The sequence below is a fragment of the Condylostylus longicornis genome, unplaced genomic scaffold (genome assembly GCF_029603195.1).
Source record: "Condylostylus longicornis isolate FDR11 unplaced genomic scaffold, ASM2960319v2 ptg000040l, whole genome shotgun sequence".
NCBI classification, from domain to species: Eukaryota; Metazoa; Arthropoda; class Insecta; order Diptera; family Dolichopodidae; genus Condylostylus; species Condylostylus longicornis.
The window spans coordinates 6,669,774-6,681,313 of NW_026578009.1; the positions used below are offsets into that span (position 1 = coordinate 6,669,774).

General features: G+C 23.6%; 1 protein-coding gene across 1 annotated transcript in view; it reads right to left on the reverse strand.

Moving 5' to 3' along the window:
* Positions 1-10,187, reverse strand: part of LOC129609578 (arrestin domain-containing protein F-like) — a 57,694-nt gene extending 47,507 nt beyond the window's left edge. The window contains exons 1-2 of the mRNA XM_055521577.1: positions 10,027-10,187; positions 6,605-7,032 (exon numbers count right to left, since the gene is read on the reverse strand). The gene's annotated coding sequence lies outside the window, so the exon portion shown is untranslated. The remainder of the gene's footprint in view (positions 1-6,604; positions 7,033-10,026) is intronic.
* Positions 10,188-11,540: the final 1,353 nt, after the last annotated feature.

Here is an 11,540-nt window from a genome sequence, read left to right on the forward strand (position 1 = left end):
CAATCTCAAAAATATTTAAAATACTTAAGTATTTGTAGCTTTAATTATTAGTTTGATTCAGTGTGTGACAGCAATATGGAAAAGAAAAAATTAATTATATAAGTATTATTCCATCTATAATGTAAAAGATTAGAAATGCGACAAGCAAATGTGTAAATTTTTTCAATTTTTTCAATATACATATGTTCAACATTATTTCGATAGTAAGAAGTCGTATGTACTCGTATGCGCTAAAATTTAGAGATATTACAAAAATTAAGTAATTTTTTCTAAGCAAGTACAATTTGTAATTTTAATCAATGATGTACTTGAGAAAATAGTTTTCAATACTTCACCAACAAATTTCTTTTTTCATGTATTTGTAGAAATCTACGAGATGAAATTCACGATAAATCTTCAGATTCAAAATAATACCAACGATAATGGTTATTTTCGATTTCTTCCTGTATAGACAATCTTAATATAAATAGATGTAGCAGTGAGTAAAAGCCCATACAAATGATAACAAAAAATAAAATTTATAAGTACTTTAGGAAAAATAATGAAAACTTTTAACTGTAAGTTTTTCTGGAACTTACAACAAATTGCAGAAAAAACTTAAAGTAAATTCCGAAAAAATGAACAAAATATTTACTATAAGCACAAATATAAAATATTTCCAAGTAATAATTATTTCAAAGTTGTCTGACATTATCTTTGAAATCTGTTTAGTTAAAAAAAATCATAACAGCTATGATGGTAAGTTCTTAAGTATTAACATGATTCTTGAATGAATAACTAAAACGCACAGAGATCTTTCGATATCATTGATTTTAAATGTGTGTGTATTTAGATAGGAAAACAGGGATAAATATATGTACACAAATTTTCAACACTCTGTGTGCTTCATCAAATTAAAGTTCAATGCATTTCCTTTCCAACATCCAATAATAAAGGCAATTCCGGTGTGTCAGCATTCTTATTAAAGTATGTATGCAGATGCATACGTATGTAGCGTACTTATCTTCTTTTGTTATTAAACAATAAAAAACTTAAAATAACATTTAACAAGATATTTAAATTTTATTTTCATGTCATGTTGATATTTTAATTTATTTCCATCTTAAATATTAAAATTTATTAAGTTGATTCCTTCCTTTCAAGACAGCAATAATAATAATATAATAGCGTGTTTTTTTTTTGTAATTTACATGAGACTCATAAAATAGTCTGGCATTTAGAAAAGTGTACTATAAATTATATGAATTTAAAGATATGTCTTATAAATGCATAAATACATCTACAGGCTGATTTTATATAAAAAATCAATATCATTACTCGTAATATATATAGATATTTACACTTAGATCATTTAGGACTGTTGTGGTACCGATGGATCGCCCTTTTACCGCCCGACATTTAAATTACCCCGAACTCCTCAAAAATTGTCTAAAATCCCTAACATTCTATTGCATTCGTTAAGTCTTTGACACACCCGAAGAATCATCAACATGTAACATCGTTTGGATTAAGAACGGAAAATGGTTCTGAATTTTTTTCTATAAGTGGGAAAGCTTACAAGAAAGTGCGTAAGACAAAAACATAATGTTCAAAACCTTAATTACTGTTTTCGAATTTTTTTCATATTTGAAAGTTCGATTCTGTCGGGAATGTATAGATTAATTGAAGAAATGCAAACAAGAAATATTGCGAATTTTTCTTGAATTTCCTGTTATTTGGGAAACTGTTGCGCTTTGACATCTTTCGTACTTACGTATATATAGAATGTTGTACTCTTTACATGTAATCACCCTGTATTCCATATATTCTATTTTACCGGGGTATAACAAAAAACCAAAATAAAAAATATAACTTCCGTATAAAATACAAGTATTTTATGATTAGAATTAAAACAGTAGATTCATTAACCTTATATACTATAAATAAGAATTTAAATTGGACTACATATAGAATTAGATAAAATATACATATAAAAATATAGAAGAAACCACATACTGCGTATATAAATTTATATTATTGAAATATTAAAGAATTTTATTGGAAAAACTTAAAAATATTTTTAAATTTTATTATAATAATATTAAAGATCTAGATTCTAAATTTAGTTTATATGTTAAATTAGATTTTCTTATTATTCAATACTTATTTTTTTATATATAATATGCTTAATATAAAATTTTATTAAAATTGATGAATATTGACATCAGAAATCTCTAGTTAAATGACAAAAATCAAATTGAATTTGATAAAAAAGTCAACATGATGGTGGTCTAGATTTCTTTTTTTATTCAATTGAAATTTTTCTTAAATTGAAAATTAACTTTATTGATGCTCTCATATTTATAGAAAACATGCTGAGAAATAAATTCTAATTAGTTAGATTATAGAATAAAGATATTTAATTTAATTTATCTTTGACTTGCCAAATTGTTATTTGATTTGATCAATATAATTTTTGTGTTTCAGAGAAATATTTGTATTCTTATTAAAATATAGCATATTCGTTGATGAGTTAAATAGTATATTTTTTAAATAAATTAGTATCTAGACTAAATATGAAAGAATAGTACCAAAAAGAAGAAAAAATTTACAAAATATTTAACTAAAGGATTTTGCTGAATAAAGTCTGCTCTTTTGATTATTTTTATTATTTTTTGATTATTTAAGAATCAATTTCCCATTTTGCAGATCCCTAGATCTATATTGAATAGATATAGAAAAAACATACATATATAATATTCTGGATTTATTAGGGTATTTTGTTCTTGTCTTAATGTCTTTACCAGCCATGAGACGGTTGTCAGCGTTACAGGGTATGCAAACAATATTTTTTCATTCAAGGATCACTCAGTAAGAATGTTGTGGACTCTTAATTGTTATTTTTTTCTCACCTTAATAAATTATTTATAAATTATAGCACTAAAATTAAAGTTTTCCTTTAATTTAAAAAAAAATATCAGTATTTTTTGTTGGTTATTAATTTCGAATTTCCTATTTTTTTATTTTTTTATTTCTAAATTATTCTATATTCTTAAATTATATATACGTTATTCTCGACCTTCTTATAGCTTTTTTATTACCATTAAGCTTCACATATAATGCACAGACTAAAGATCCGATATTTGCAAGTCATTTGAAATAATAAATTAATAATTGAATAGATGCATAAGTATTGAATATTAGAGGAGACTCTTTGTGTGAAAGAATTCAGTTCTGTAATTAATTAAATAAATTTAAGAATTAACAGCCTAATTTTAAAGAAATACACTTTAACAAAGAGCCCTTTCACAAGATTTTATTATATGATGTTTTAAATTTAGAACACATGTATGTATGTATGCACAAATTTATAAATCTGTACCCAAAATATAATTAAAAACAAGTAAAAACGTTTCAGTCGGTATAAACCGATTGAATAATACCCTGCACCTTTCGTTATTGTGTAGCAATTACTCGAACCTGTGAAGTAATTCTATAGAAACTTCATGGATATGTCTGACCTATAATTGGACATCCGACTGCCAAGTTTCATGAATCTGACTTTATAATTTTTCCAAATATTTAAAATTAGCTTTTGGAGTTGTTTGGCAAGTCCCCGAACCTGTCAAGCAATTACACTAAAACTTCACAAATATATCTGATCTACAATCGGACACACAACTGCCAAGTATCATGAATCTGACTTTATTATTTTTCCAAATATTTAAAATATGCTTTTGGAGTTGTTTGGCAAGTCCCCGAACCTGTCAAGCAATTCCACTAAAACTTCACAAATATATATGATCTATAATCGGACACACAACTGCCAAGTTTCATGGATCTGACTTTATTATTTTTCCAAATATTAAGAATAAGCTTTAAGACTTGTATGGGAGCTACTCGAACCTGTCAAGCAATCCTATTAAAACTTTAGAAATATGTCTGACCTATAATTGGACACACAACTGCCAAGTTTCATCAATCTGACTTTATTATTTTTCCAAATATTTAAAAGTAGCTTCTGGAGTTGTATGGCAGGTACCCGAACCTGTCAAGCAATTCCTCTAAAACTTCATAAATATATCTGATCTATAATCGGACATCCAACTGCCAAGTTTCATGAATCTGACTATATTATTTTTCCAAATATTTAAAATTAGCTTCTGGAGTTGTATGGCAGGTACCCGAACCTGTAAAGCAATTCCTCTAAAACTTCAGAAGTATATTTGACCTATAATTGGACACATGACTGCCAAGTTTCATGAATATGACTTTATTATTTTGCCGAATATAAAAAATTTGCTGTTGGAGTTGTATGGCAGCCACCCGAACCGGTGCAGCTATCCCATTATAATTTTTAGAGCATGTGTAGAATATAATTGGACACATGTATACAAAGTTTTATATTTATAGCTTTATTAGTTTTTGAAATATTTAAAATAAACTCTTTGAGTTGTATGGCAGCTACCCGAACCCGTTGTCCGAATTAGTCCAATAACAATAGGGCTCGTCCTTGGCACAAAAGAAAAAACTTGTGAAAGTTTGGTGTCGATTGCATTATTCGTTTTTAAGTTATCGTGCGAACGGACGGACGGACGGACGGACGGACGGACGGACGGACGGACGGACGGACGGACAGACGGACATGTCTAAATCGACGCAGAATTTTACGCTGAGCAAGAATATATATATATGTCCATACCGCAGATGACTCCTTCAAGTAGTTACAAACTCCATACCAAAGTTAATATACCCTTCACGAAGTGCAGGGTATAATAATGAGCCTAAGTTCAAAAGTTTCAAAAGAGCAAAGGTAAAGAATCAAAGAACGCATACAATCTCAATTATTTAATGAACTCAATTAAATTTTTTTTTGGTATTTTTTTTTTTTTGAAAAATAATATTATTAAGATTTTTGTATACCACTTTTTTTTTTGTTTATAATTTAAAAATTTTCTTTATATTGTTAAATAAAATAAAATGAATAAGGTACTTATATTTAATTATCATATATTTTTTTAATATTTTCAATTTTTAATGACGTTCACTTTAATATTTAAAACATATATTTATATACATATACATACATGTAATCATATGTTTATGTAAAAACTGTATGTTAATGAATTTTGGGTATTTTAACTCTTATACCTCTATATTCTATTAAAAATGCCTTCAGGCAATTGCTTTTATAAAACAAGCAATCTTTTCTTTTATATTCATTAAAATTGAAATTATTGCTCTACATAGCGTGTACATAGAAACACATTCATATACATTGATTAGTAATTTAAAAATGTTTTTTAAAAAAATTCTGTCCATCAAATTTTGAATAAATAAAATAATATTTTAAGTATTTAAGATCTTTTTATTCTCACATATTTTATTGTTGATCGATCAAATTAGATAATTAAATTCTTCTTTATACAATGAATTTCAAATCAAAATTCATAGTGTTATTAACAATTGATAGGCAACTACAATATTTATTAAAATGTGTTAATTTATATTTTTATTACATATGTGTTCATATCCGAAATAGGTTCGAAATATTTTCAAGTACCTGCATATCATAAAGATTTTAAATGTTAAAATTTAAGGTACTTAAATTTCTATGATATACCGTTATCATCAATAGAAAATTTGAATAAAATTTTATATAAATATATAAAGGTATTCAATTTAAATACCAAAATTTCAATAGGAAATGAAAAACGTCAATATTAGAGTATTTAAAAGCGTTATATAACAATATGAAATTTGAGTTACAAAAGTGAATTCTATTCCATTTAAGAGAAAAAAAAAGAAGTTTAATGAGCATTCAATTCGAAAGTTCATTAAACTTTCTATATTTGTTTTTCTTTCAAAATGATTTCATTAAACTCATTTAAAACAATTCGCAATAGCTTATAAAAGAATATCGTATATTTTAAGACTATGGTTACCATCAAAATTCAAAATTCTCATTCTCAATTCTCGTATTTTTAAGTAAAAATTTTTAACTAAATTTTTTTAAGAAATTGTTCCTAAAAGTATGCAACTGACATTTTAAATGAATTGTTTTTCAAAAAGTTGCTCCAATATTTTTGGGTACTTATTATCAAATTAACAGTGTCTTTAATAAACAGCTATTCTATTTTATTCGATTTATATAAAAAGCTGTTCTATTTATATAAAAATTGTTAACGCATAATTTCGCCCAAAATGAGATGGACAATGCATTTTCACTTTTAGAACTAAATTTCTCCTAATGTATTCGTTTAAATTTTTTCTATAAAATTGAGTTTTATTCTAAAATCTTATAAATTAAACATTTTCTTTAATCTTCTTAAATAGATTTAACAATAATTAGATTGCCATCGAACATTATTATGACTGCTAAACCGGTTAATATTAAAAAATATAGAAATTGGTTTGTGAAATTAAGTAGAGAGAAATTTCACGCCAAACCCCATTACGTCCATATTATACCCATAAAATTTGGTGTATTTAGGTGTTTATTTTTATATGTTCATTCGATTTTGACACAATCGAGTCAAACGATTTCAAATATAAAATAAATTTAAAATATATAAATATTATTAAAATCTTAAATATTTTTTATAATATTTCAAAAAAATCTTACCTTTAACAGCGAAAATATATTTTCCTCTATATATGTATGTAGTATGTAGTATGTTTATTACAAAACTTTTCTAAATAAATATTAAAGTTATAATAAAAAAAACATAGATTTTTTAAAATTGCACTTTTACTTATAAAAAAAAAACAAAGAATTTAGAGACATCCACATTAAAGTGGTATAATTGTAATTAATTATACGTATAACATTAATCATTGATTTTTTAAAATTTTTTAATAATTTTATAAAATTTTGTTTTTACTCATTTAACAATAAAGTTTATTTATTTAAAAAAATTGCACTTTTCACAATAAAACTTTTTTATTATTTAATCTACATATACAAAATAATTTTGTTAAGAAAAGTTTATGAATAAGAAAAAATATTTTGTGCAAAATGAAATTCGAATAATTTGCGTTTAGAATGACCCTCTTAAAATACAAATTGGAATTTTATTTGAAAAAATAAACAAATGAAGAAAAAAATATTAAAATTTAATATTTGATTGTATGTGTATGCTATACGTATGTTTGTTTGTGTACACCATAAGAAACTAATAAATAATAATAATAATAAAAAGAAAAAAAATCCATAAAATTTTTTAAATAAATTGTGGTGTTTAGTAAAATTTCAATAAAAAAACAAAAAATTTTTGAGAAAAATTTCAAAATTTTTAATTTTTATTTTTTTTTTTGAATTTTAATTCGTATATCAATTGAAAATATTTTAAATGAAAATCGTAGAAAAATAAAAAAAAAACAAAAATTAAATCACAAATTGAGCAAACGAAAGAAAAAAATCAATTTAAAAAAAAAAATAATAAAAAAATCAATTGATGATCGAAGAATACTGCAAAAATTATAAAAACAAGAAAAAAAAAACAAATAATACCGAAATTTATCATCACATTACGCCTTTTGTAAAACGATCGTCAACAAAACAAAATTATAACAAACGCAATGATGATCAAATCGACGGAATTATACCGTAACAATAACAATAATAGAAATTCGAATTTCAAATTAAATTTAATAGCAGCCACTTTGCAAGCTTTCAGGAATTAATAACTTCATACATTACTACCTATGTATCTAAGTATTTTAATAATTACAAATTAAATGGCTACTCTTTTAAATTTCAATTAATTCGTAATAATATTATTTCGAATTTCGAAGATTATAATATATACAAAATCATTAAAATAAGATTTGAAATTTTCAAATATTAGACTTAAGACTCTTATTTTTTGTACATTTGTGTATAGGTAAAGATTTATGAAAATTATTTAAAACTTTCTATTTCATGCAGGTTATAATGTGTACATTCATATATTTTAAACACGTATATTTTAGTCAAAAATTAATAATTTAAATGCTTTATTCAGCAATTATTCAAATGATTAGAAATTTTTCTAATTTTTTTGAAATATGAATACACAGATAGAGCTAAAACTAATACGAAAATTTGTTTAAAGTCCAATTTGACAATAATTTCAAAATAAACAAAATTTTTGTATATAATATATATATATATATATATACATTTTTATAGGTGGTTAAGTCCTATTGAGCAAGGTAGCTACGAGAAATCGATTCTTATAAGATACTCGAATTTGTTAAAAGGACACATCTCGAGGTAGTACTTTAGGCGTAATACGAGTAGGTGGAACGAGGGGGGCCCGCAACAAATCCACTACTTGAGTCGCGGTGCATTTTTACACTATGTCTAATTTAATCCGATCGAATCTATACTTTTTTTTAAAATTTTATTAAAATTTCAAAATAAAAATTAATGTTTTTAAATTTTAGAACCTTTTAAAATAATCAAAAAAACATCAAATTTATAGCATCAGATTTTTTATATAAAATAAACAATCCGAACCAGAAATAGATATTACTTATTATTCCGTTTGATAATAAAATTAAAAATAGATATTAGTTACTGTATAAAGGCAATTTAAAATGACACTTGCATAATTTAGAATGATATTTACATATATGTATACATTTTTCACTACTAAAATAAGAAAATCAATGTTTTATTTAAGAAATTTCAATAAAAAAATTAAAAATATAAGTAATCATTAGGGCCGAAAAATTAAGATCAACTATACTCTAAATGAGAAACTTCGCTAGAATTTAGTAAAATCAATATTTTGATATTTTTATAGCATAAACTAACTCATATAGCGTTTGTCTTTGAAGTAATATATGTATGAGAGTTGACATATTAAAAGTTTAAAATAATTGAATTTAACGTAAATAATATAATTGTTGATTTATTTATATTATAACATTATTATTATGTCAAATATGTTCGATATACGGTGCAGTATTTTTGCTTTATATCACAATTCACACTTATATTTTATATTTTATATGTGTATAAATGTACGTGTTTAAGAATATTAAGCAGTATTGATTGTTATCACCTTAAAATGTCGTAACGGAACGAATTCATTCTGTTTGCAGCTTTAAATTTTACGATAACTATCAAAAATATATACATACATATGTAAATTCAGAATAATTTATACAAAATCAATTCTGATTGAATGGAATTGAAAAATTCAAAGCTTATTTTTTGAAATGACAAAATCAGTAAAAAAATAAATCTTGATTTCACCTCAATGGTAGTTATTTTTTTCTGAATTTTTTTTTTATCTTATTGTTATTTTCTTAATATTACGATTTATTCATCTTATTGTTTTAATATTCTTTTCAGAAAAAATTTTTTTTTGTTTTGAATTTATGTACTATGCTATTATATTATTATTGATTATTTCATTTTTTTTTTTTTATTTTTTTTTGTGAATAATTTGTATAAATTTTCTTATTTTGTATTATTAAAAAATATTTTTATTTTTTTTATTTTCCGTAAAAGCTATAACCGTTTAATATGTCGCCAGTTTTACTCAACTAATTCAACTGGGTGATAAATGGTTAATGGATTTTAGCATTGTGATTATATTGTGCGAATACCGTGTTAACCGTGAATATAAAAAAAAAAACAAGTAAAAAGTTGAACTTAGAATATGTATGTAAGTATGTGTACATAAGACGTGATTTAATTTTTAAAAAATTTCTTTTAATTTTTCTGTATATTATATTTTAAAATTCCTTAATAACTTCTAAACAAATTATTAATAAACATACACAAAACAAACATTCACATACAATCGAAACGCGTATTTTACACGAAAAAACATACAAAATTAAAAATTTCAAAAAAATTATTTTCGAATTTATTAATTTTCTTTTTTTAATTTAATTTTCTTCAAATTCTTTTTAATAAACAGTAAATTAATTTTAATATTGATTGATAATTTTTTCGTATTAAATAATTGTATTTACAAAATATTATCAATTATTTTATTCTATAATAGATTTATGCACTTAATTTAATCATATAATATACTTATATACCTATAAATGCACATGAATTTTATAAATAAGTGTATACATGTATGTACATATGTAATGTATATATATTTTTGTTTTTAAATTCCGTATTTGCCGTAGTATACACTTGTATACCGATTTATCATGACACACACAATATTCGTTTTGGTCAATCGATCTCGAGCTTTAAATTATGACTGACTGAATTAAAAAGATCTGAGAGTCAAATAGCTCTAGTGTGTATCAAAAAAGAAAAAAATCTTGTAATATAAAAAAATATGTACGTATGTATGTATGAATGTACACATAGGTATTTTATTTTTTGTTTTTTTCTTTTCTACATGTATTTTTTATATTATTCTTATTTTTTGTTTTTATTATGGGTGTACAATAGTAAATACTTGACTGTAGTACTGGTGATCTTTAAAAAAATAAATACAACTTGTTGAATACTACATTATTATCATTATATACGTTCATACATACTTATATTATGTATATACTTTATTTTAATTTCAGTGAGAGTGAAGTTATTTTGTATAGAATACATTTATGTGTAAGGTTTGTGTATAAATACCGATATATATGTATATTACTCGTATAATATTATTTAAATAAAATAATGTATTATAAATACTGAGCTATAATAAAATTGGTATCATAAAATTTTATATTAATTGAAAAAGTAGAAAATTAATAGAAATAGAAATTTAATATACTTATATACAAATTTTTTGTAAGAATTTTATTTACTGTCAACTTTGTGGTAAAAAAGTCGGGGTAAGTTTTTCACACAAATATGTTACAGTGCGGGTAAGGTGCCTGATAATTATAATTGTTTAATATTTGGTGAAATTTTAGAAACAATTTAAATTCCTTAAATTGGAAACAAAATATTAACTTCATACTTAAATTTTTCATTCAGTAGCAAACATAGCCGATTAAAGTCATGATTATATAATAAAATTGTGCATTATTCCTTTATCAATTTAAAATAAAATGTAAACTAATTGAATTTTAGGGTTGTTTTATTGAAGTATTAGATTGAAGGGATTCAAAAATTATGTTGCATATATCAAAAAAAGAAACGTGATATATTAGAGATTTTCATAAGTTCAATATATATAGCAAAACGGTAATGTGATATAGTAAATGTGTGTCAGTACAGATGGGTTAAGTTTGCTCTTCATGAGAATTTCACTACATTATTGTAAGTTAAAAATTGTTATATATACAAAAAAAACTCGCAAAATTTCTTAATGAATATTAATAAATACAGAGCAGTTTTGAATATACGTTATATAATACATTCCAAATCCCAATGCATTATGTTTTGTATAAAACTCTTTTGATTGAAAAGACACATAGGATTTGCAGAAGACTAATGAAAGACAACTTTTGAAACAAATTTCAATTAACTTATTCATTTAGTAATCCCCAGCTTTGATTTTGCATATGTTTAGGAGAAATAATTTTAAAATAAGTTGTATATAGGCATTAGCATTTTAATATTAAATTAGATTGTTTATTATTTTTAA